General features: G+C 47.2%; 1 protein-coding gene across 3 annotated transcripts in view; it reads right to left on the reverse strand.

Annotated features, from left to right (window-relative positions):
• Positions 1 to 26,735, reverse strand: part of FGF13 (fibroblast growth factor 13) — a 357,392-nt gene that overhangs the window by 315,381 nt on the left and 15,276 nt on the right. The window lies entirely within an intron of this gene.

A 26,735-nucleotide genomic window follows, 5' to 3' on the forward strand; every position in this document is an offset into this window, starting at 1 on the left:
AGAACAGCTTGCTTCACTACACATGTGCTATGCAATATGTATGTAATCATTCATTGGTCTACATGCAAACACAGCAATCTAAACTAACAACTTTATTTTAACATAAATGACTAGATGCACATTTGATGAAGCGGGTCTTTGCCCATGAAAGCTTATGCTCCAAAATATCTGTTAGTCTGTAAGGTGCCACAGGACTTCTTGTTGTTCTAGATGCACAAGTGATACTATTTCCCATTATTTTCAGAACGAAAATATGATCGCAAAGCAATGATGCACTGCAAAGTACAAACTTACATTGGAAGGGGCATGAGCTGATAACCACGTCACACGGTCTGGAAAGGGTCACAGGAGAGAGCCAATCTCAGGCCAGCCTGTCGAAACTTGGGAAAAATTCCAAAACGACTAGCACGTTCTATAATTACACTTAACTAAGTCAGCAACAAAGGTGCGATCCTGGATATTAGCTCACCAGGAAGCCAATGGGCAGTCTCGGTGGGCACTGCTGTCAGCATTAGCACCCGGATCAACTGGATTTATGTGACGAAAAGTTATTAAAACCAAAAAGCGCCAGGCGTTAGATTCTTCCAATCCCAAGGGATCAGTCGCCCCCCAAAGGTCACCTTAATGCTTTTATCTTTACTTCAGTAAGACATCTGATACTATCTTGCATGACCTTCTCACAAACAAATATAAAATTAGACCAGTGGTGTCCAAAGAAATTTAACGATTGCCACAGCACACACCACCCACACCCCACCTGAGGCAGGCGCCTGTCCCCCATGCAAACTGCCGGTAACTCACTGGAGCCACTGTGGCTGGGGCCGCAGCCCTCGAGCTGCCCCGCCTCTGGAGCCACCACTGGTGGAGCAGCGCCATGGCTAAAGCAGCCACAACGCCTGGGGCCACGTTCGGAGCCAGGCAGGGCCACCAGCGCTGCAGGAGGAACCACCTCCGCTGCTGCTGCCGCCATGTGCTTGTCTTACCAAGTGGTGGGACACGCGTGGAGTGGGCAGAGGGCACTCCACGTGTGCGGCTCTAATGAGCTGCCTTGCCACACTGCGGTGACCTATTCACCTCACGTGGCAAACAGAAAGCGTATGGGACACTGCAGAACACACACTAGGTGGGCACATAACTTACTGGGAAAGCTGCTCTCAGAGAGCGCTATCAGTGGTTGACAGTCAAGCTGGAAGAGCATATGGAGTGGGCTCCCTCAGGCTTCTTTTCTGTATTTTCATCAATGGCTCAGGTAAAGGCAGAGACAGGACACTTGTAAAGTTCATGGATGATACCAAGCAGGGAGAGGTTACAAGAAATTTTCCCTCTAATTTATTCCATCCCTGTGCAGAATAAATTTTTATGTGCACACCAAAGCATATGTGGATGTGCACCACAAGTAGAAACACATAGTGCTGCCAGTGGGAGCTATGCTAATCAGCTGGGTAGCATTTGAATCTCTCCAGTTGCAGGGAACCCGGGGTGCATGCACGTTGGAGGGCAGGATTAAATTCAAAATAATCAGGACTAACTGGAGAAATGGTCTGAGGTAACAGAATGAAATTCAATAATGACAAATGCAAAGGACTCCATTTAGGAAGGATCAATCAATTGCAGACGCACAAAATGAGAAATTACTGCCCAGGGTGGAGAACTGCAGAAAGGGATCTGATGGTCAGTGGATCACAAGCTAAATATGAATCAACAGTGTAACATGGTTGCAAAAAAAAGCAAATATTCTGGAAGGTATTAGCAGGAATGTTGTAAACAAGAGACAACTAATAATTTTTCTGTTCTACACCAGACTCACCAGGTCTCAGCTGGTACATCTTGTCCATATTTAGCTTGTGATCCACTGTGCCATTCAGGGGCAATGAAGGCACAGCTGCAGGCAGAACCTGGGTTTTGACAGCTAAGACAAGAACAAGGGTCCCTACGAGCTGGGTTTCAAGAAAGATGTGGACAAATGGAGATGGTCCCAAAAAAGTAATTATTAAAGATCTAGAAAACACAACAAATGAACGTAAATTGAAGCAACTGGGTTTGTTTTGCCTGGAGGCTGAGAGAGGACCATAATAGTTTTCAAGTACCTAAAGGGTTGTTACAAGGAGGAGGGAGAAAAAAATATTCTCCTTAATTTCTGAGTGGAAGACCAGAAGCAATGGGCCTAAACTGAAGAAAGGGAGCAATAGGCTGGCCATTAGGAAAAGCTTCCTAACCCATCAGTATGATTAATCACAGGAGTAAACTGCTGAGAGAGGTTGTGGAATCTCCACCATTGAAGATTTTTAAGAGCAGGACAGACAATCACATATCAGGATAATACGTAGTCTTGCCATGAGTACAGGGGACTGGACTAGCTGACCTCATGAGATCCCTTCCTGTCCTATGAGTCTATGCTTAGGATGTCAAAGACAATGCCATCAACAAACTTCTTTAGTAAAACTAAGCACATTGGCCAAAAAACAGAGAAGGGTTATTTCAGACTATGTTACGTACATTACAGATGGACCAGAATTTATAAATCTGAAATGCTACCAGCTGCTATATCTGCTAGTTTCTATCAGTCTGCCTGGTTCCTCAGAACAGTTGTCATGACCTTGTCCTTTGTTCAAAATTTCCTTTGTCAAAATCCCAGAAGGGTGGCAAGAAAGAGGTCATGGGGCCCTTGTTCTTGTCTTAGCTACAAAAAGCCAGGTTCTGCCTGTAGCCGTGCCTTCATTGCCTCTGAATTGGGTTATACAGATTCAAGTATATAGGCTCAGCCACTGGCATTTCACCAAATTACAATTTGTTCTCACCTCTTCTGGGTGGAAATGGATATACAAGGTGTCTGTGGGCTGAGGGGCAGGGGTGTCTGTTTATAGTTCTTTTGTTACTCCTGAAGAGCTAACCTGCAGGTATTTCCCTGAGTTGCCCCAGGTCTGAAATACAACCACATAACAATATTTCATAGCTGCATACACAACGCTTGTACTTTACAAGGCATACTTGGTACAAAATTAGATAACTCTTGTACAACAGGTGACTATATTAGTGTAGACAGTCACCCTCCCATCTATACAGCATCATAAATCCAGTGGATTCTTTACCATCTCTATATTTTTGGTGATTTTAAACCAATATAAAACATACTGTGTGGCCACATTATTTCATCTTATTTATATAAGTATTCTCACTGATGTCAAGTACATTGTGGGTACACAGGGAGCAGGATTTGACTGTCAGTCTTTAAAGCATAAAATATGTATGAGAATGGTTGCTCAATTCCTTTCCACAGATATGATTAATTAGAAATGATTAGTGATGTGTATTGCAGTTGGGGTACATAAAATAGATTTTTTAATTCAAATCAGATTTTTATTTTTAAATAAATTACTAAATTTCTCATTTAGAAAGAACAGTTACAATTAAATCTCACCACAAACATGTTACATGTAATACTTACAGCCTCATAAAAATGAATTAATGGCTCTAGTCTGTCCAACTTAGCTACTAGCTCTTGCTTCTTGAAAGAGCTGGGCTTTCAGTTTCTGCTGCTCAGCAGACTATAAAGTAACATGCAAATAGAGACACAAGCTGGACAAGACAGTTTTTGTTCTGTGCTTATGGGGTGGTGGACCTTGATTAAGCACGGCACAGGAGTAAGTTAAAACACTGTCTTAAGACAGAGAGACTATACATAGGAAAGGAAAGAGGCAGCACAGAAAGGAAGACTGAGGTCAACTGGAAAGAAAAATGGAAGACATTCAGCACACGCACCTTCCTATCTTTCCCTACACTTTTGCCACAGAAAATCTGTCAGGGCTTCTGGGCATAAAACAAGATATTTTGAAGAAATTCATTCCCGAGTAAAAAAGAAAATGTGTCAAGTGTAAGAAGCACCAGAAGATGCAGGGCCTAGCTGCAAGAATGAAATATCATAAGGAAAACTACTTAGTGAGAGAAAATGATGTGGATATGGCTGAGTGGATCAACTGATTAGTAACTTAAATAATTCACTTTGCAATACATCATTCTTCAGGACTCTCTCTGTGTGCCTTTTAGTGTGAGTGTGATTTGACAAGTAAATTCCAAAGCAGTTTGGTGTGTTGGATTTTACTAAGGAAAAAAAATAGTTTAACTTAGGTAATCCTTATTGCTTGTTTAATTAGCCACCTAGCTTTAGAACCCCTCACTTAAGTATACATAGGATGACCGCATCTCCCTGTCCCAAATACAGCACAGGGAGATATGGGGGAGGGGAGGCTCATCCCAACTCCACCAAGCCCCAGGGAGTTGGGAAGGTGGCAGCAGCCGCAGGCACTCCCTCTACGGGGAAGAGGCAGCCGCCGGCGCTCCCTCCCTGCAGCCCCAGGGAAGCATCAGCTGCTGACACTCCTCCCCACGACCCCCAAGGCCCAGGGAAGCATCAGCCACCAGTGCTCCCCCCCAGCTCGGGGAAGCGGCAGCCTTTGGCATTCCCTCCCCCGCCCCTGAATCCTGGGGAAGCAGAAGCAGCAGCTGCCAGTGGCCCTTCCCACCCACTCCAGGGAAACAGCATGGACGCAACAGCCAAGTTCTCTTGGCTGAAAAGGTTAGTGGGCAGAGAGCCCAAATACGGGACAATCGGGGCCTTTAAAAATAAGTAGACACACCTTTTTGGCATCCCAAATACAGGACCGTCTTGCTCAATACAGGATGGATGGTCCCCCTAAGTATACAACACCGAATGCCACAGTAAGAGAAATCTAGAGTTGCCAGCTGCCACTGAGTGTCATTTTCTTATTTCACATTACATAATGCCTGGCCTTTATTTTGGACCATCATGGCCACAGACCATAAAGGTGATGCCATAAGCCTATTCCTTATTTTATTTCAAAATAACTCAGCTTTCCAAAGGAAACAACATTCTATGGTTGTTTTCTCAAAAAAACAGTTGTGCCAGAGAGTTCAATGGGGCTTACTCTAAAAATTAAGTGTACTCTAAGCAAATTCTTAGTTTTTCTGGTACAGTAACTTAATTTAAACCAATGTTTGTTGTTGGTGATTTAAATCACCCTGAATTATATCAATCCACCCTGATTGCAGTAGTACCTCATTTACCCAGCCTCATTATCCTCAACTCTATACAAACCCATGGCAAGCAGACGGTCCTAATGCAAGGAGTTTATTATGAAAACACAAGGTGAGACACAGATAGGGGAGCATAAGGAAAAAAATTCAAATAATAGAATTTTAACTATAGACAGGTTTATAGGTAAGAATTTTATTAATAAGAGTTATAGTTTTTGATATGCACTACTTTGACTACACTGGAGAGCTTTGATACACAGCACATCTTAATTGGTTTTCTGTTTTCCTACTGCCCTATAATGGTTTCTACTTTCCTGTAAGTATTTGTAGAGTGCCCAAAGCTCTTATTGAGTGTTAGCCTATAAAAATGTGTTACATATGCAAAATCAATTCATTACATAAAAAAGTGAATCTCTGATTACTTCTCACTTTGAAAGCAAGCTGTATTCAAACATAATCCCTCCGGAACATGTGGGGCATACAGCAGATGTATGCAAAGAGTGAGTGTCAGTCTTCAGGCTTGTGTGCCATTTAGTTTCAAAATCCTACTTCATTTTGTCCCCTACCTTTTATTTTAAGGCTGGTCACAAGAGGATGTCAGCTATCAGTAAACTGTGTTCAAAACCTTCAAAAATAATGGTATTTATTTAAAAGTTAATAGTGATCAATAAGAAAGAAAATAAACTGCTTATAGCAAAAGAAAAAAAAACCCACACCCCCCACGTACACACTCCTCAATATTGCAAAATGCCTAATCAAAATAAACATGCCATTGTATCAGAAAAACTCACTTCTAGGCTTTGCATGGTAGCATTTCAGGTGACAAATCAAGGCAACAGAAATCAAACCAGACATACAGACGACTCCCGCCAACCTTTCAGGCATCAAGCCTTAAAAGTATTTAGATGCTTCCATTATTTCACTGGTAATTAGGCACCTAAATATCTGAGTATCTGAGCCTGGTTCCTTGAATATGAGGAAACTAATTGCCTAAATTTTATTTCTGTGCCAACCTGAAAAGCTCCAGCATTTTTATCAAAGTGGAAGAACCCGATGAATAATGGGATTTTTTTTTTTGAAGTTGATATAATGAGAACATAAACACACTACGGCTGCGTCTACACGTGCACGCTACTTCGAAGTAGCGGCAGTAACTTCGAAATAGCGCCCGTCACGTCTACACGTGTTGGGCGCTATTTCGAAGTTGAAATCGACGTTAGGCGGCGAGACGTCGAAGTCACTAACCCCATGAGCGGATGGGAATAGCGCCCTACTTCGACGTTCAACATCGAAGTAGGGACGTGTAGACGATCCGCGTCCCGCAACATCGAAATAGCGGGGTCCTCCATGGCGGCCATCAGCTGGGGGGTTGAGAGATACTCTCTCTCCAGCCCTTGCGGGGCTCTGTGGTCACCGTGGGCAGCAGCCCTTAGCCCAGGGCTTCTGGCTGCTGCTGCTGCAGCTGGGGGTCCGTGCTGCATATACAGGGTCTGCAACTAGTTGTTGGCTCTGTGTATCTTGCACTGTTTAATGAAAGTGTGTCTGGGAGGGGCCCTTTAAGGGAGCGACTTGTTGTTGAGTCCGCCCCGTGACCCTGTCTGCAGCTGTGCCTGGCTCCCTTATTTCGATGTGTGCTACTTTGCCGTGTAGACGTTCCCTCGCTGTGCCTATTTCGATGTTGGGCTGAGCAACGTCGAAGTTGAACATCGACATTGCCAGCCCTGGAGAACGTGTAGACGTTATTCATCGAAATAGCCTATTTCGATGTCGCAACATCGAAATAAGCTATTTCGAAGTTGGGTGCACGTGTAGACGTAGCCTACAGGTTTAATCTCTCTAATCCGGATCTCCCTCATCCAGCAATATCCGCAATCCAGCATGATTTTAATCAGCTAGATAACCACTCTTTCTGGGTTTGGCTGAGTTTTCCTTGGCCACATGAAGTTTGTTTATGGCCACCAGTCCTGGCTCCCAGTGTTCTGTGCTGTTATTTAGTTATAATTTACCCCTAAATGTCTTCTAAGAATCCAGTAACAGTGATAGTGTTGGTAAGGTGCAAGACAATATTGACCTCCTGTCATCCAGCAAATTCTCTCATTTGGCACTGGTCAGGTCCCAAGAGTGCCAGTAGAGAGAGGTTCAACCTGTAGGAGACAATTTGGCTCATCAGATTCAAGAATGCATCTCACACTTAAGCCGTGTCTACACGTGCACGCTACTTTGAAGTAGCGGCACTAACTTCGAAATAGCGCCCGTCACGGCTACACGTGTTGGGCGCTATTTCGATGTTAACATCAACGTTAGGCGGTGAGACGTCGAAGCCGCTAACCCCATGAGGGGATAGGAATAGCGCCCTACTTCAACGTTCAACGTCGAAGTAGGGACTGTGTAGTCGTTGCACGTCCCGCAACATCGAAATTGCGGGGTCCTCCATGGCAGCCATCAGCTGAGGGGTTGAGAGACGCTCTCTACAGCCCCTCAGCTCACTGGTGGCCGCGTGGAGCAGCCCCTTAAAGGTCCCCTCCCCCTCCCTTTCCTGTGCAGGAAGCTGAGAGAACGTGCAGGCGGCAGCCCAGACACATGGCCAGCCTGCATGTCTCTGAGCCACCACTGTCTGCCACCCCAGCTGCGATGGCCGCCCGGCAGCCCCCCCAGCGCCCCCAGAGGACCACCACCCAAGGGGAGCCAGGGCAGCCAGGGCTCGCAGGCTGGCAGCCAGGGCGGCAAGCGGCAGCGGGGCCCCTCCTGGATGGAGGCCGAGCTTTGGGACCTGCTGGGGCTCTGGAGTGAGGAGGAGGTGCTTCAGGTAATGGGGAGCAAGAAGCGGAACGCAGATGCCTTCGCTCAGCTGGTCAAGGGCCTGGCCGCCTGGGGTCACCCTGCCCGCACTCCGGACCATGTCCAGAGTAAAGTCAAAGAGCTGCAGCAAGGTTACGCCCGGGACCGGGATGCGGCCAGCCGATCTGGGGACGCCCCCGTCACTTGCCCCTTTTACAGGGAGCTCAGGGACATCCTGGGTCCCCGGCACACCTCCTCCCCTCCGGCCACTCTTGATACCTCGGCTGAGGAGCCCCAGCAGGCCCCGGAGCCGGAGTCCACCCCGGAGGTAAGCCCTGCACCCCGGGGGCCCCCCCTGGAGCCCACCCCTGGGGCACCGGAGAAGGAGGAGGAGGAGGAGGAGGAGGAGGAGGGGGACTCCTCCTCCACCGACACCGGGCTCCAGATCCTCTTGCCATCCCAGAGCAGCAGCCGGGCATCCGCCCCCCGGGTGTCCCCCAACCGTGGGAGTGGACCTACAGTTATGTACCCCCCCGGTGTACACCCCCAGGGTTGAGGGGCGGGGGTAATAGATATGTGGCCAGGGCCCTCCACATGCCCAGATGGCCATGGCCCCAAGGACAGCAGTGCCATGTCCCTCACAGGAGTGCATCAGCCCCTGCCCGCTCCCGCCCAGCACGACAGTGCCATGCCCCATCCCCGGGGCTGGGGGGAGCGGAACCTCTAGGGTCCCCCGGGAGAAGGGGGTGGGACACCCTGCAGCAGCAGCAACAGCATGTGATGGAGTGGGGGGAGTGCAAATGCGAGTCTCAGGCTAGATATGGGCAACAAGCTGAATAGCTCCCAGTGGCTAAGGATGATCCTGGGGCTACAACTGGCAGGTTACACCTCTGCCCTGAACAAAGAGGAGGGAGGAGCCGAGCTGGCTTTGAATCGGGGGGGCGGGCCGCAGGTAGAGGCTAGGGGAAGGGAGAGCTGGAAGGCAGCCAGCCTGAGGAGGGGGAAAGCTACACCCCAGAGGGGCACCCCTTGGGGTCTTCTCCCCAGGACGGGTTGGAAGGACTGTCTCTGACTGCTGTACTGTCACTTCTGGGAGAAACTGGGCATCTGTTGCCTAAAAAACCTCTCCTGTCAGACCCTGCTGAGTGAAGTGAGAGTCACTCCCGCCGGGGGATGGGGTGCAGTGCAGGGGGACCCTTGAACCCCATCACAGCAGCAACTCCTGGGGACAGGGATGGGGAACCTGCAGCACAGGGGTGAGGGGACAAGGGCCACGGCTCAGGGCCCACACTAACGCCTGTCTCCACTCTTCTTCCCCCACCTCCTGTGTTCCGCAGCTGCACCATCGGAAGGACCGGAGAGCGCCGGCGAGGCATCAGTGGTCCCGGAATCCCCTCCGGGGCCATCGCTCCAGGCCAGCCCCTCGGCGGAGGACCGACCGGCCCCACAGCAGGCAAGACGGTGGACCCAGCACCACCACCCGACGGCGACGGACCCCCAGCTGCTGGCCCTCCACCGCCGGCAGCTGGAGGTCGCGGACCAGCGGCTGCGGGTGGAGCAACGCCGCCTCCATCTCCAGGAGCGGGCGCTGGCCTGGCGCCAAGAGGCATGGGGGGCCTACACGGACACCTTCAACCGGCTAGTGGACTACCTGGCCCCCCATGCCGCACTGGCTGCCGCTGCACCCGCCCTGAGTGCTCCACCCGCCGCGCCACCCGCTGCTCCGCTCGTCGCCGCGCCGTCCACCGTCGCCCCGCCACCGAGGGCCGGACCGCCGAGGGAGACCTGGGGACAGCTGAGACTCGTCGGACTTATCTGCCGGTCCGCCCGGCCCCCAGCCAGCCCCGGACAGGGCTGCGGCCGAGGCGGGGCTCCCGGCTGCCCACCCCCAGTGCTGGACTACAGGGGTGTGGGGCCCAGGACGTGGCCCCCCCCCTTTTATATAGTTTGGACTTATTCATTTGTGCCCCCCGTTTCCCCCGTCCCCCCCACGTAAATAGTTCTCCCCTTCCTTGCAATCCCTGGGTTTTTTTTGTAAATATATGCATACTTTTTTATTTTTCACTTTTAATACTTAGAAGTTCCTGTATATAGTTTGGTATTAGTTAAAAGAAAACCAGTTTGATTTTACAAACAAGTGCGTGCTTTTATTTGTCCAGGAAAAGTGGGGGGGGGGTGCTGTTGGGTGCTCCGTGGTGTGGGCGTAGGGGCAGTGAGTGCAGTGGAGGAGGGGGGGGGGGGGGCGCAGTGGGGGGCCTGGCAGAGTTCACCCCGCGGCCTCATCGAAGTGGGCCCGCAGGGCCTCCCGGACCCAGGTCCCTTCGGGGTCCACCTGCCGACTGGGGGCAGCGGGTGGCTGCACATCGGCCCTGCCAGCCTCCACAGCCCAGCCCTGAAAAAAGGCCTCCCCCTTGCTCTCCACCAGATTGTGTAGGGCGCAGCAGGCACCCACAATCTGGGGGATGTTGTTGGGGCCCGCATCCAGGCGGGTCAGGAGACATCTCCAGCGCCCTTTGAGGCGGCCAAATGAGCGCTCCACCACCTGGCGCGCGTGGTTCAGGCGCTGGTTGAAGCGCTCCTGGCTGGCAGAGAGATGGCCCGTGTACGGGTGCATGAGCCAGGGCCGGAGGGGGTATGCCGCATCTGCGATGACGCAGAGGGGCATGGTGGTGTCCCCCACAGGGATCTCCTGCTGGGGGATGTAGGTCCCCACCTCCAGCCGGCGGCACAGGCCCGAGTTCTGGAAAACCCGGGCGTCGTGGGTGCTGCCAGGCCAGCCCACATAAACGTTCTGGAAACGGCCCCAGCTGTCCACCAAGGCCTGGAGGACCACCGAGTGGTAGCCCTTGCGATTTACGTAGCGTCCTCCACTGTGTTGCGGGGCGCGGATGGGGATGTGAGTCCCATCCAGAGCCCCGAAGCAATTGGGGAAGCCCAGGGTGGCAAAGCCCACGATGGTGGCATCTGGGTCCCCCAGCCTCACGAGCCTGCAGAGGAGCAGGGCATTGATGGCACGCACGACCTGCAGGGAAAGCACATGGGAGAGCACCAATGAGGGGTGAGCAGGGTGTGCGTGGCCCTGCCCTGCCCTGCCCTGCCCAGGCCCCCCTGCCCTCCCCTCCCCTGCCCTGCCCGGGCCCCCCTGCCCTCCCCTCCCCTCCTCCCTGCCCTGCCCGGGCCCCCCTGCCCTGCCCTGCCAGGGCCCCCCTGCCCTCCCTCCCCTCGTGGGTCCTCTTACCTCCATGAGGACAGCCCCGACGGTGGCCTTGCCAACGCCAAACTGCTGTCCCACGGATCGGTTGCTGTCTGGAGTGGCCAGCTTCCAGACAGAGATGCCGACCCGTTTCTCCACAGGGAGGGCACACCGCATGGCAGTGTCCTGGTGCCTGAGTGCGGGGGTGAGCCACTGGCACAGCTCCATAAATGTCTGCCGGCTCATCCTAAAGTTCCTGAGCCAGCGGTCGTCGTCCCACTCCCCAAGCACCAGCTGCTCCCACCAGTCGGTGCTGGTGGGGTAGCTCCACAGGCGGCGGCATGTGAGGCGGGGGGGGGGCGGGGCGGGGTGCTGCACGGTTGGGGGTTGAGTCCAGCTCCCCGGCAGGCCGCTCCTCCTCCAGTGTAGCAAGGAGGTGCTCAGCTGCCTCCCGCATGGCATGGATCAGGACGAGCCCTGCTCCTGCAGGGAGGGCTGGGTGGACCTCTGGCTGCTGCTGCTGGGGGTCCATGACTGCGTCGCCTGAGGTCTGTGTGCCTATGGCTCCTCAGACCGTGTGCTGTGCAGGCTGAGTGTGTCTGGGAGGGGCCCTTTAAGGGAGCGGCTAGCTGTTGCCCCGGAAGCGCTAGTCCGCCCTGTGACCCTGTCTGCAGCTGTGCCTGGCATCCCTATTTCGACGTGTGCTACTTTGGTGTGTAGACGTTCCCTCACAGCGCCTATTTCAATGTGGTGCTGCGCAACGTCGATGTTGAACATCGACGTTGCCAGCCGTGGAGGACATGTAGACGTTATTCATCGAAATAGCCTATTTCGATGTCGCTACATCGAAATAGGCTACTTCGAAGTAGGCTTCACGTGTAGACGTAGCTTTAGTGTGATAGACAAGAGTGTATGGCTAGGAATAGGAGGAGTTCACATGTTTTCAGAATTACATCACTTCTTCAGGTCAGATCCTCGGCTGAGGAAAGACAAGGCATCTCTTCATGGTAGTCAATAGAACTATAAAAGTAGACACCCTCTGAGGAGCTGGTCTGTCACTCTTTAATTAATGCAAATGTCTAGTATGAGAGATGCACCATTCCAGAGGTTCAGCTGACTCACTTTTTTAACAGTTGTATCAGAAACAACCAGTGGTGCATGTAAACCAAAGTTCTTACTGATATGGAATGGGGAATGCACACAGATAAGAGAAGGTACGTGACCTTGTCAAGTGTCTCCCCCCGACCACATGACTCTGCCACACCTCCAGCCTCAAAAACCCATAACCTTTGCTTCTCCTCCCTATCCCACATTACCTGGGGGGATAAAGCGGGGCGGTAAGGCAGGAGGAGTTGTTCACAGTTGTGCTCCTCTCTCTGCTGCCCTTTCTAGCAGGTCAAGAACTCCCAACTCCATCCCCTCTCTCCTTCTGCACCACTTAAGCTTTTTAGGTCTTAACGAGAAAGTGAGCTGTCGTTAAGTTCTGTGCCAGCCCTCAGCACAGGGGTGAACTTCAGGGACAACAGCAGAGCTGTGAATGGCTTACTCAAGAAATCCAAAGCCGTAGCTTAACCATGCTGCACGGATATTTAAAGTTATAATAGAATTATTTCAGATTGTAACATTGCAAACAGACGAAAACATCTAAAATGTTTGAGAACGTGAGTACGTTCATTTATGAGAGAGCAATTATCTGTTTGTTCTACATTCTAATTAACAGCTAGAAAGTGGATAATTTCCTTCACATCTGTATCCAGCTACTAATGTAGCCAATTTCTAAGCTACTGATCTGGCCAATTTCTAAAGCACAGATACATGCAAACTAAAAAGCAAGACTCATTACCTTTGCAATGAAGACCACCAGTTGATTTCCACTCGGGTCTGACCTTATTAACCTTAGTTTTAAATGACAAAGTCACAGATGTATTCATCAGTTGCTTGATGAAGATTCGTTTGCCAACTTCATCTCACAAAAGCAGTAACTAACATGCAGACACCGTGTCTGCTGAGTGAAGTTGTGTTATAATACAGTATTAAGGACACGCAGTAAAGCTCTTTTCACATCTGTAACAACAACTAAGCCATGTTATAAATACTAATTCACTGGGCTAACTGTAAAATCAGGTGAAGTCACTGAGCTTCAACAATCCAGGATAACATTGGTCCGAATCCTGTGAACAGGAAAAAACCACTTCATACCAATACACAAGTTCAGTGAGGCTGCTAGTATGCCAAAGTTACGCTGGTGTATAAATCAATCCAGAAATGTAACATTTAAGCTGGCAGAGAATGCAGCCTGCCTATAAACCTGCCCACAGCTTTCTAGATTGAATTTAAAGGGCTGGTCTTGACCTTGATCTCTGAAGCCCTAAATAAGTAGAGATGTTAAAATCATAGAATCCTGGGGCTGGAAGGGACCTCAGGAGGTCTTCAAGTCCAGCCCCCTGCCCAAAGCAGGACCAATCCCAACTAAATCATCCTAGCAAGGACTTTGTCAAGCCAGGAAAAACCTCTAGGGATGGAGATTCCACCACTTTTCTAGATACCACACTCCAGTGCTTCACCACCCTCCTGGTGAAATAGTTTTTCCTAATATCCAACACAGACTTCAACCACTGTAACTTGAGACCACTGCTGCTTGTTCTGTCATCCATTGCTACTAAGAACAGCCTCTCTCCATATCCTCTAGAACCTGCCTTCAGGAATCTGAAGGCTGCTAGAAAATCTCCCCCCTCACTCTTCTCTTCTGCTCCCTAAATAAGCCCAAATCCCTAAGCCTCTTCTCACAGCTCATGTGCTCCAGCTTCCTAACCATTTTGGTTGCCCTCCACTGGATCCTCTCAATGCATCTTCTTCCCACTCCAGATACTACCGCTCACCTTGGACCACACTACCAAAGCTGAGGTCAGTTCAGTTAATCAGTGAACACATATTCGACCCCTCTCTCTTTGCACAGATGCCCCTTTTTACTTTCGTGCAAATCTAAGGATAAAAACATTGATTTGGAGGAACAAGACGGGTGAAGGAATATCTTTTATTGGACCAACTTCTGCTGATGAGAGAAGCAAGCTTGAGAGGAACACAGAGCTCTTCCCCAGGTCTGGGAAAGGTACCCAAGTCACAACTAAATACAAGGAACTGATTATCTCAAGCTACGTCTACACGTGAATGCTACATCGAAATAGCTTATTTCGATGTAGCGACATCGAAATAAGCTATTTTGATGAATAACGTCTACACGTCCTCCAGGGCTGGTGCCGTCGACGTTGGGCAGCACCACATCGAAGTAGGCGCTGCAGGGGAGCGTCTACAGACCAAAGCGGCCCACATCGAAATAAGGGTGCCAGGAACAGCTGCAGACAGGGTCACAGGGCGGACTCAACAGCAAGCCGCTCCCTTAAAGGGCCCCTCCCAGACACACTTGCACTAAACAGCACAAGATCCACAGAGCCGACAACTGGTTGCAGACCCTGTGCATGCAGCATGGATCCCCAGCTGCAGCAGCAGCAGCCAGAAGCCCTGGGCTAAGGGCTGCTGCATGCGGTGACCATAGAGCCCCGCAGGGGCTGGAGAGAGAGCGTCTCTCAACCCCTCAGCTCATGGCCGCCATGGTGGACCCCGCTATTTCGATGTTGCGGGACACTGATCGGCTACACGTGCCCTACTTCGACGTTCAACATCGAAGTAGGGCGCTATTCCCATCTCCTCATGAGGATAGCGACTTCGACGTCTCGCCACCTTATGTCGATTTCAACTTCGAAACAGCGCTTGCCACGTGTAGACGTGGCGGGCGCTATTTCGAAGTTGGCACGGCTACTTCGAAGTAGCTGGCACATGTAGACACGGCTTCAGAGTGGTAGCTGTGTTTATCTATAGCTCCACAAACAACAGCATCTGAAGAAGCAATTACTAATCACCTTATTTTCAGATGTCTGAAAATCTATTTCTTAATTATTTGCTCTGTCGTCTTTACCGGTACAGAAGTTAAGCTGAGTTACAGGGCTAGCATCACATTTTTGCCCCCTTCCAGGTCTCTCTGCTCATCCTTAGATCTTTGGCCTCATGACTTGACATATCCTGGGTAGATTTCTAAAATTCTCCCGCATTTCAGCTGAGTCTAGGGTATCACTTGTACCAACCATGCTTGCCCCGCAGGTCTGGCTGAACTCAAAACCTGAAGCTCTTCCCAGTGCAGGTCTGTGACCCACAATTAGTCATAGTCATATCACAGATGTGGAAGGGACCATGAGAGGTCACTGAATTCACTCACCTGCTCTCACAGCCGGACCTATCACCATCCCTTTGAGGGGTTTTTTTTTTTTTAATCTAGCCTGTCCCAAACCCTTGAAAGGCTCCCCTCAAGGGCTGGGCCCACAACCACGGATTTACAAGGCCAATGCAGTCAATGCTCTTACCACTGAGCTATTCCCTGCCCCATAATACCACCTTCCAAAAACACATTGTTTAGTTTTGCAGTCGGAACACAGAATTCATAGAAAAGGAGGTTTAAAAATCAACCTGTACCTATCTACAGACACTGACAGGACCCTAGGTATACCTAATTACTTCAGACAATTCAATGGATGTGTGTCTTTCAGGCTACTTCTGCACTACCACTTTTGCTCTGAAAAGAGACACACTCCTGGGCAACTAAGATTTGCCCATGGAAGCACCAGTGCGGATAGCCACTTGTTCAAGGTGTTGATTGTGGAGCTCTCTTCTGTCAACATACAGCAATTACACACAATACTGTTTTTAAACTGTACTCATCATTTTGACTTGCTGGTTCCCAGGCCTTCCCTGTCCAGGCACTGGCTCTTAACTACCCAAGGTTTTTTTGCTGAGAAGGGGCTCATCTTGATATTCTTTCCAAACAACGTTATTGCTTTCTTCCCACATTAACCTAAACTGGCAGATCCATATAGTATTTTTTCCAATAACTAGGCAACATACTGTATTCATAAGTTACAGAGCACTTCCAATTTGATGACCAAGCCATTATACTGTGAGGCTGTGGATTTAGACTCTATATCTTTATCTATTAGGAATTTAAAAAAAGAACATGGATAAGTGAAATGCACAAGATCACTAAAACCAAGGACAAAATTAAACTTTAAAAAGAACAACAGACCTTCTAAAGAGGATATACTGATTACAGAATATGATACTGTTGGAAATGAAAATGGCTTGCTACGTAAGGCATATTTGATATAGCTTTCCTTATAACAAAAGCACGCTTTCTTGTTTTAGGGTATTTGTGCACAGCAAAGTCTTTTCAAAATAACAGCTGTTATTTCAAAATAACTTAGCTAGTGTCTACATAATGCAACCACTATTTCAAAATAGTAGTTGCCTTATTTTGAAATAGGTAAACCTCGCTGCATGAGGAATAGCACCTATTTCAAAATAGGGTTATAGAGACAGGGAATAGAACCTATTTCAAAAAAAGCCATAGTGCACCCAATGGCTCTATTTTGAAAGAGGCTCTATGTGTGCAGACAATGTATTCTGAAATACCTAAGCACTATTTCCAAATGCATTTTGCATGTAGCAGCATTATTTCAAAATAAACTATTCTGGAATATGTCTTCTGGAGTAGCTTATTTCAGAATAATGCTGCTGTGAAGACATCACCCTTAGTTCCTCCACAGCTTAAGCTTTTCCGAACATTTTCAGAAGTACAAAGACTATTTTCAGTCATGCCTTGAGTGTGCTTTCGACGGAGGACAACAAAGAAAGTCAATGACAAGTGAAAACCATGTAAACCCAAGCCTAACTACTGATCCATCTGTCTTGGTTGGATGCACAGCTCTCCTCCTAAGTTTGCTTCACTGACTGCCTGTCTGTTTGATGCTCTGCGTACGCTTCAATACTGCAAATTTCAGGACAAAACTGGCAACAAACAAACATTTTTCACTAAGAACTATTATCACATAAATTTGCCGGTGAGGAGCAATTAACTTTCAGGTGAAGTCAGAGTGATTGCATCTTTCACCTATTTGTTACATTCTAAGTGTTCTGTTTAGGAAATCTTGTTGTTCAGAAATAAAACATTTCTAGAGATGCCTGTTACGCTGTCAAAATACACCACAGAAGCAGCAGCCTTCCAAGTTACAGTGGTATATTTCTCTTCTTCAATTTTCTTAGGCGTTTTAGCAAACGGGGGTGAGAAAGTAGATACAACAAATATGTGAAATGCAACTTTATCTTAGTTTTGTTTCAGAATATCTGGGGGTAAGGACTTCAAGAACAGCATGAGTGAGGATTCAGAGCAAACGAATGTGTGCCATATCTCTTAGACTGCAGCACTGATAGCCACTGGTGTCCTTGGAATTAAATATGCCTTGATTCCAAGGCCAACAGGATTATCGTGAACACCAAGTCTGACCGGAGGTACAGCATGTGTTTGAGATACCAATGTTTAGAAGTTCTTAAACTTTTTTAATAAGTTTCATAAGACTCCTACTACAGACAGCACAAATTAAAAAAAATTAAAAACACTGACTTAAAAAAAATAAAAGAATGGAACTAAACATAAAAAAAAAAATCTTTTCATGATCAGTGACTTCATTCAAAACAAAATATGAAGAAGCATTTGTTTTCTGGCTGGTGCATGGGGACACTAACATGCTCCTCCTTCAATAAGAGTAGCCCTTATTCACACAAAATAGAATTTACTCTGATGAGTCGTCCAGTTCCTTCAGGACAGCTACACAAATAAGTACGACAAGGCATGTAAGGGTCGCAGAATCTAATCTTATGGGTTCTGTTCTCATTTTAATGAGAAAGTAGCATGTTAAAGCCCTATGCAGCAAGCAGATTCCAAACCCCTGAATGTATGTCATATTCATATTCTCTGTTCAAGCAGACGGATGTTTTCCCCCAAATTTATGGGACTCCCTCTCAGAAAGGACTCACAGCCTTTGAAGGGTCTGAGTTGTTTTGGAAAGGACTGGAATGCCCTCTACCACTTCTAGCTGCTCTGGTAAAAAATTCGTTTGCTCCAGACCAACATACATGACGCAGGATGTCATGCAATGCATGACGAATTAGGCTCTCTGCCAACCTTTGCCACAGAAGCAACACTCACTAAGGTCATAAAGAGCAGAAATTAAATTCTGATCATAACTGAAAGGCTTGGTAATCAGGGATTACCATAACAGTTACCTACACTGATCTACTCTATGTCTAGATCTTTATAATGATAAGGGAAAAATTGCAGTGGCAATCTAATTTTAAAAGATTTTAATTTAAAGACACTGCTGGTGTCCCCAAGCAAAGGACACGGAATCTGATTGAATATTAGTCTTTTAGAAGAGGACTATTTGAAAAATGTCCAATTTCTAATGGATTATATAGCAATCTCCATTTCGTTACAGAGGAAATAAGTCCTTTTTCCCTAAAAGGACCATGTATGTTAAGTATCTGAATGAAAACTATTTATAAAGAACTTTAGTCACATGAAATTAGAAAATTAATCTCTTGAATTACACTGATTAAAGCAGTTATTTACTGTTGTATTTGCTAACTTCCAAGTGGTTTATTAATAGGGTCTGAAACTTCAAGACTACAAAGATTATAAATTTACTAAGCCGACTGTAGCTAAGCATGCTAAGGCTATTAGGCATACATAAATTCAAGACTAAATGTGTTAAACCCACAGCTTAGAAATTTGAAGACAAAAAAGTAAATGTCCTATTTGCCTCTGACAAATCAGTTATTCTTCATACACTGAAGTGAGGAATAGTATAGACCAAACACAGGAGGGAGAAAAAAAGATCATACATGCTCTGTCCTAGCACAACCTCTACCTGTCAAGGGGCCTGATTCTGGAAACATTAATTTTTATGATGAGATTTATGGCCCTCTGAAGGTAGATCAAAGAGGCAAAAAAATGGAAGATGTGTCTCTTTTTACATATTGGGGTCTATTTTCCAGATCTGAAGAGGTGCACCTGTCCCACGAAAGCTGATCACCTCCTAAATTATTTTGTTAGTCTTTAAAGTGCTGCAGGACTGCTTTGCTGTTAGGTAATTTATTTACTGACCTAATACACATTTTAAAATAATACATGCTCTGTTAGACACAAGCTCTTTTGGACAACGGTGCTTGTGTGCCGAGACACCCCACGGCCCACTGACAGCGGGGGGCGGTGGGGGGGGCGATGACAACAAAGGGGGCCAGGGAGACCTGACAACCACAACCGCTACTTTGGCAGAGCTCCGGGCCCCTCTGAAACACAGCAGCAGCGCTGCTCTGTCTGCCCACAGCTGTAAAGGGGCGGGAGGGCTGTGCCACAGCGTAGGCAGCTCTGAGAGTAAGGAGCACAAGCCAGGAATTCTGTTGTGGGCTTACAGACCTAGACCCATTTCAAAGAAGGGTCCACTCTTACCACTTATCGAGCAGCCAAGGTTGTCACAAACAGAGAGTTCTATGTGTTTGTCAGATCCTGAGGCTCTAACATGCAAAAGGAAGGGAAAAGAAATAACACTACTTAGTACTGAAAATATCGCTCAGCTGCCCTCTCATCTCAGAGCACATTTTTTCTGCCTTCCCTTCCTAAAACCCAGTGCCATCCCGCTCCATTTTAGAGACAGCTGCATTTCGTCAGACGAACTGATCCCTATTTATATACACCCACAGGCGTTGTGAGGCGTCTTGGAACCTGTCCCTTCTGGATAAGAGATGGCTTATAAAACACGAGAAGAATTATATTCCTTCTGAAAGGGGAGCACCCTCTGTGAAGCACCAACATATGCTCTTGTGTTTAAGACCTTTGCAGCTCAAGAGATCCATGCAGCAAAAACTTCATCACATTTCAAGACTAATGGCTGCAAGAAGAATTTGGGAAGATCAGAGGCTCAAAGAGCCTCACTACAGTCAACTCATTTACCATTTTCAAGAGGTAAATCAGTACCTAAAAACAATCAACAGGATTTCAGGAAAGCAGAATATTCGCCTCTGCCAGACTAGAAAATATAAAGCACAGGCAACCTGATCACGGCAACGATGGCAGAAGAGTTCAAATCCAACTGCCTAATTTAGAACGATATGTTCTCCTTCACCGCATGCCACAGTGGGAAGGAAAGCAGGATTTGGAAAAGAGGAAAGAGATGGCTGAAAACTCTGAAACTTTGTTACAAATTTACTCAGGACTCCATGCAAGTCCCTCTGTTCTACCCTCTCTGTTCCCTTTGTTTGATTAGGTCACGCACAGCTCCCAGACATTGCGAGAAGCAAAATCCATGGATCTTAATATTGGTAAATACCTTGTTAAGTTCTGTTCTGAGAGTCTTAAAGCAGGGGAAAGAGGCCATAGGCAGAGCAGGAATAACCAGTGGCAGGGCAGGTCCTGAGGGCTAAATTGTAGAATGTGTAAAAATAAGGCCTAACCTCAGTGTGGAGCTTACCCTCCTCACACAGCCACTATCCCCACAAGAAGCAATGGGTTTATTGTGCCTGACCAAATTGAAAAAGCACAAATCCCCACACCATGGAGAGAGCACACAGCTGGGATTCCACAGGGCCACATCCAGATCCTAGCCCAGGAAGCCTTATACCACAGTTTTCCAAATTGTGGGGTGTGCTCCCCTGGGGGGACATGAAGAAATTCCAGCGGAGGCATGAGGTAACCCAGCCCCCTCCATCGTTCTCCCCACCTGAAGAAAGATCCAGCCGTTGCTTCCTGCCATTTTACGTGGGTGACTTGGCGAACCTTCAATAAAAAGCAGGCAACTGGCAAAGACCCACGTGGAGCTGGCTGCCTTCTTCAAATGAGAGTGAGTATGGGTTGCGGGGAGGAGGAGGAGGATGGGGTTAGATGAGGGGTTGGGGCTGTGTGGCTTTGTAGGAGGGCAGGGGAGAGGCTCAGGTGGGGGGCTTGCAGGTGTCAGGTGGCAAGCCAGCTCCTCAGGTGGCTGGCTCTGGCAGAGCAGGGCTTGGGTGGCTGGCCCCAGCAGCATGAGGCTCAGGAAGCTCAGGATGGCGGATGGGTGGCTAGCCCTGGCAGCATGAGGGTTGGGTGGGCAGCTCAGGTGTCTGGGGTGGGTAGCTGGTGGGTGGGCAGCTCGTCACAGCTGGCGGGCAGGTGGGCAGCTGGCAGGCAAGTGGGTGGCTGGTCCCTGAAGCATGGGGCTCAGGCGGGCAGCTCTGGCAGGGCAGGTCTCAGGCGAGGGGGCAGTGGGCGCAGATAGCTCTGGAGGCTGGCATGGGGCTCAGGTAGTGTTGCACCAGTCAACCACAAGGGGCCAAGAAAAATTATCTGTGCCTATTTTTAATTTTAAATGTCATTTTTATATCAAGCATTTGTGTTTATTTTAAATTATGAATTGAATTCTTTAATATTAAAGAGGGGTTGGATGATGGTAAAGAAGAGGTGGGGAGGACGTGAGGGTTTCTCAAAAATCACAAGGGAGGCATGATGCCAAAAAGTTTGGGTACCACTGCCTTAGACTGCTAGTGTTCAAAGAAGGAAATGTAGCAACATTTGACTGAAAGCCAGGGGAACACGGGGGATGATAAATATGGGCCTAAAAAGGGAGGGAGGGAGCAAACACAATATTGAAGGAAGCGCGAGTGTTAGAAACAATTCTCCAAAAATGTAGCTCAGTTTCCAAACTCTTTCCACAGGCAGAATAATCCCATGAGTCGTTTGGAACATGAATATAAACGTCTTTGATAAATGCCAATATCATCAGCATTAAAACAGAAACATTCACTTACAGCTGCAAAAAAAATGTTACTATAGGAGTCAGTGGCAAGCAATGAAAACAGCGCTAGATGACTCATTAGCTCAGGACTGGCCAACCCATGGCTCTTGAGCCGCATGCAGCTCTTGGAGCCATTAAATGCAGCTCCTCTCGGAGCCGTGCACCAGGAGCGCTGCTCCATGCACATGCCCCAGTGCTCGGTGGGAGAAGCATGTGGCGGCAGTGGCGACGGCTCCAATGAGTTGTCAGCATTGAGTTAGAGCAGGGGACCGGGATGCCTGGCTCTGGGGGATCAGGAAGGCATTGAGTTAGAGGTGGAGGGCTGGGGTGCCTGGCTATGGAGGAGGGAAGCAGAAGCATATTGGGCCGTGTATTATATATTTGCATCTATCGATACAGACATAGAGAGAAAAAAATATATAATATGTGGTTCTTTGCACACTATCTGCGGCTCGTAGTCCCTAACTGGTTGGCCACCCCTGCACTAACTGATAATCTTCCTCTGCTAAAGATTTCATGTCAAGAACAGGTAGTTCCAAATAACAAAGGGAAATGGTTCAGAAATCCAATTAGCATACAATGTACGAGCAGAAAATATGTCTAATGGAAATAAATGGGAGAAGACCACAGCTAGCCTATTGCTGAACTTTCTTCCTTTACAGTGTGATTAAGGAGTGCAGCTTCCTGATTAAATAAAATATACCAACTAAAAATTTTATTAAAATGTAATTAATATAGCCTCCAACCCTGCAAATAATTAAGTCATCTATACAAAAGCAACTGACAAACACTGACCTCAAAGTTTGCAGGTTGATTTAAAAATAAAAAAAAAAACAAGCACTGGATTAGATTAGCTAGTCCATAATAAAACAAAAAACAAAAGTCGTAGCACTTTAAAGACTAATTAGACAATTTAGTAGGTGATGAGCTTTCGTGGGACAGACCCACTTCTTCAGATCCAGTCACGACCCAGGTATATAGCTCAGCAGTCCAAACAAATTGCAATGAAAACTGACAGATCAAATACAAGAACTGAAGGAGGGGAGTGAGGGGTGGAGGACGTTTAGTGAGATCATTACAAACATCAAAGGAAGGGAAGCAGTCCTTGTAATGAGCGAGATAATTGTTGTCTTTGTTCATAACAAGTGTTAATGTGTCAAATTTTAATATAAAGCCCAGTTCATAAATCTCCCTATGTAATCTGTTTTTAAAGTCTCTGTTGTGGGACACACATTCTCAGGTCTTTAACAGAATGGTCCACTCTATTGAAACGCTCACTGACCTGCTTATGTGTATTGAGATTCCTGATGTCTGCTGTGTGTCCATTCATTCTTTGGCAAAGTGTTTGCCTGGTTTGTCCAATGTACATTGTGTAGAGGGGCACTGCCAGCACATAATCGTATATATAATATTGGTCAAGGGACATGAACAGAATACTCACCCAGCCTGCGCTGGTCTTCCCAGTAGCGTGGACATTCCCTGAGTTAATTTCACTCAGTTGCTACCACCACAGGCAAAATATTGACAGACCATGATTCTAGTCAGTTTGAGCATACTGAAAGCAGGAGAGTATTAGAGAGTAGAAGAAAGACCTAGTCCACATTGCTTGCTTGCTAACTAAGGCTATGTCTATACCACCACAGAAGATCAGTCCACTCAGGGTTGATCTTCCAGGTTTTGTTTCCCTCGTACATGAAATGGCACTTCCCGGGGTCAAAGTCAACCCCAGAACTCTTCACAAGTGGCAAGAATTAAGGAAGATCAACAGGAGAAACACTCCCATCAACCTTCTTCCGTATAGACAGACACTGAAGTCAACTGCTGATAAGTCAATTTTAGCTGCGCAACTGGCAGAGCTAAAATTGCATATTGGCAGTCTACTTCTATGTCTAGTATAGACATAAGCAAATACACACTTGAAGACAAAACAAGGCCACAGAAGAATAAAATAAAGTGGATATGCACAAATAAAAAATGGAGAAAGGAATACAATTTTAAGAAAAGTTTTAAGACAAATATTGTCAGTAAAAGCCATTTCAAACCATTTAATGAAAAAGAAAATCCCTAAGCAAGTTGCTAGAAAGAGATCTGAGGGCTCTGCCATGAGTAGCTATCCAACCACAGCATGTAAGCCTTGGATACAACCACCTCAAGCCAACATAAAAGTTTGATATCCTGACATGTTGCGGTGGCTGCAAGAAATGCTACAACTGACCAACCTGGAAAGTGTATCTGAAGCATGCTTACACACCAGTAATACCCCCTTGGCATTATAGAGCACTGTAAGCTGGCTGCATCCACATCAATAAATAAAACAAGTGCAATATTTTTCATGAAGAGGGTGAACAGAAGTGCAGTAACATGGATATCAAGAACTTAACTTTGTCCAAGGCAAGGCACTTCCTTTACGAGTTGCACTGTGGTGACAGCAAGCTGCCAATCGAGATGCCTGAGTGGCAACGCAGTCATATAAGCTCTCAAACTCTAGCCAGTACCACCACACGTCACATGATGTGGTCCTAACCATCTGGAATACAGCAACAGCAACCTGCCATCCAGTGCAGCATGCACAGTGAAAGCTCCGCAGGGCATCAGCCAAACCACGCTGAGTAATTTAACGTGCCCTCAACAAAGAGGCAACTTAATCAGTGTCCATCATTTCAATGCCTCAATGGCTCCGGGCCAATGCCCATAGACATACAGAATGCACAAACAGCAACTTATCGCATACTGACCTAAGCAGACCACCAGAAAGTTATTTCCAAAAATAACCAGTTGGCAGCAGACTATAAAATTATAGATCTGTGATAAGCTGTTTCAGTCAAGGGTCTTTCATCATGTCGCTGTGATGCCTGAATACTCCACCTGTTCTTGGTTCCAAATCTACAGATGCTTTCAATGTATTAAAAGGAAAAGATTAGCATGATTAATAGAAAGTGAAAGTCAAGGAGCAATTTGGCAGGGAAGGAGGAAGAGAACAGTCTTAAATGTAAGGAAGAAAGTAAAAATTACAGAAGTTTAAAAGAATATGTAAATATCTTCCTCATATTAACGCGTATGACTCTCAGGGGACTGCTAGTAATATAGGTGCCCAACATTATTTTGAATTAGACTTTACTCGAAAATGCCCAAACAGTTCACCTTCCAATGGCAAATAGCACTGAATGATAACCATGTAATAACTGTGTTAAAATGACTTGGTAATCTGGGTGTAGGTGCTGCATACCAAATTCACTAGTTTTGCTGGCCCTTGGCAGGTATTCTCAGCATACAGCTAACAGTTACAACTTCCCTCATCCCTAATCTCCACTGATGGATGCGGCGAAAAGAAAACAGAGCAAGGGCAAGCGTGGATGCTCTAGGGCTTACCCTCACCCAGAACGCAGGGGAACATTCCCTCCACATTTTCCTCAACACCCAGGCACAAGGGGAGAATTCTCGGCCTCTCCCGGCTATGACTGCCTGGACTCCCTCCTGCTCCTCCTTTCCTGCAGCCGATGCCCTCACCGTACACAACAGCCATTCTGTGGTTGCGCCCCTGCTCTCCACAATCCACGGCGGAAATTGCGTATGAATGCCATTTCTAAGGCAGTGTCGTTCTGACCAACCATCCAGTGGTGGGAGGGAATAACTCAGCGGTTAGAGCACTGGCCTTGTAAATCCAGGGTTGTGAGCTTGATCCTTGATGGGGCTTTCAAGGGCTGGAGGCAGGTTAGATTTAATAGAAATATGTGAGGGATGGTGATAGGTCCTGCTGTGAGGGCAGAGGACGGGACTCAGACCTCAAGGTCGCTTCCAGTTTTCTGAGATATCTCCATGTTTCAATTATTTGAAACTAACAAATTTCTCTATCGGGGTGACCGGTGGCTTTTTTTTTTCCTCGCCGCATCCTGCACACCTCATGTTAGAGGAATAAGGAACAAGTGTAGAATTCAGACGTTACGTTTATAAATGAGGGGGTCACCTGTGGCCAGTGCAAGTGAAAGCCAAAGACAGTCCAGCCCCAAGAGGTAAATGAGATCCAGATGCACCCTACTAGCCTGGAGAAAGAAATGAGGCCTTAAATCTTTGCAAACTGAGCTACCCTTCCCACATACCCTCATTCCTCTTGGTGGGGAAAGGGCAAGATGATCTACAGCGGGCTGACCCCTAGCATTAACTCCAGTCTAACCCATCAGTATTAGCTACCTGGCACAGAAACCACGAACACACAAACACACCCATTATTTTGGCACATGCTCCTCTCCCCACCATTCAAAGTAAAAAGTTACAGTTGTTGCCTTCTGCTTTAAAATCCATCCCTGTATGTATTTCATTCACCTCCGTGCCCTGGTCAATTAACTTACATCAAACCCTTGTACAGACAGAGTTGAAACTGATGGCCTCAAACTGTTGATTAACAGTTGATGACATCTTGGAAGCAATGCTGTGCAGAACTGGCCAGCCTAGTCTGGGTGCAGCGACGCCTGAGTGTTCAAAATGAAGGCATAGCTGGTTTTGTTTCATAGTTCAACTGAGAGTTTTAGAAATTGTGGTGTTCGTAAGCAAACTAATTTTTTTAGGACAACTTACAAGCTAACCTTGATTTTCCATAATAATTCCTCCAAGACGCTCGGTCTCTAAATCTTGCCAGGTACCTTGTAAAGAGAGATACTAAATTTTTGTCATTCAAGTTTAAAATAAGAAAAAAAAATTATACTTGAGCCCTTATGTTTGTAAAATGGGCCATATGTTCACCTAGATATTGAAAATCAAAAATACTTCACACTCTCTTACCTAGAAGGTATTTTTCTATTAAATATTCTACATCTTCTAAAAGAGAAGCGTGCTCTGCACAGCAGATATTTTCAACAAAACAAAACAGCAGTCATGTAGCACTTTAAAGACTAACAAAATAATATATTAGGAGATGAGCATTCATGAGACAGACCCACTTCTGTCCTACGAAAGTTCATCACCTAATGAATTATTTTGTTAGTCTTTAAAGAGCTACGTGACTGCTG

The sequence above is a fragment of the Carettochelys insculpta genome, chromosome 13 (assembly GCF_033958435.1).
Source record: "Carettochelys insculpta isolate YL-2023 chromosome 13, ASM3395843v1, whole genome shotgun sequence".
Lineage (NCBI taxonomy): Eukaryota > Metazoa > Chordata > Testudines > Carettochelyidae > Carettochelys > Carettochelys insculpta.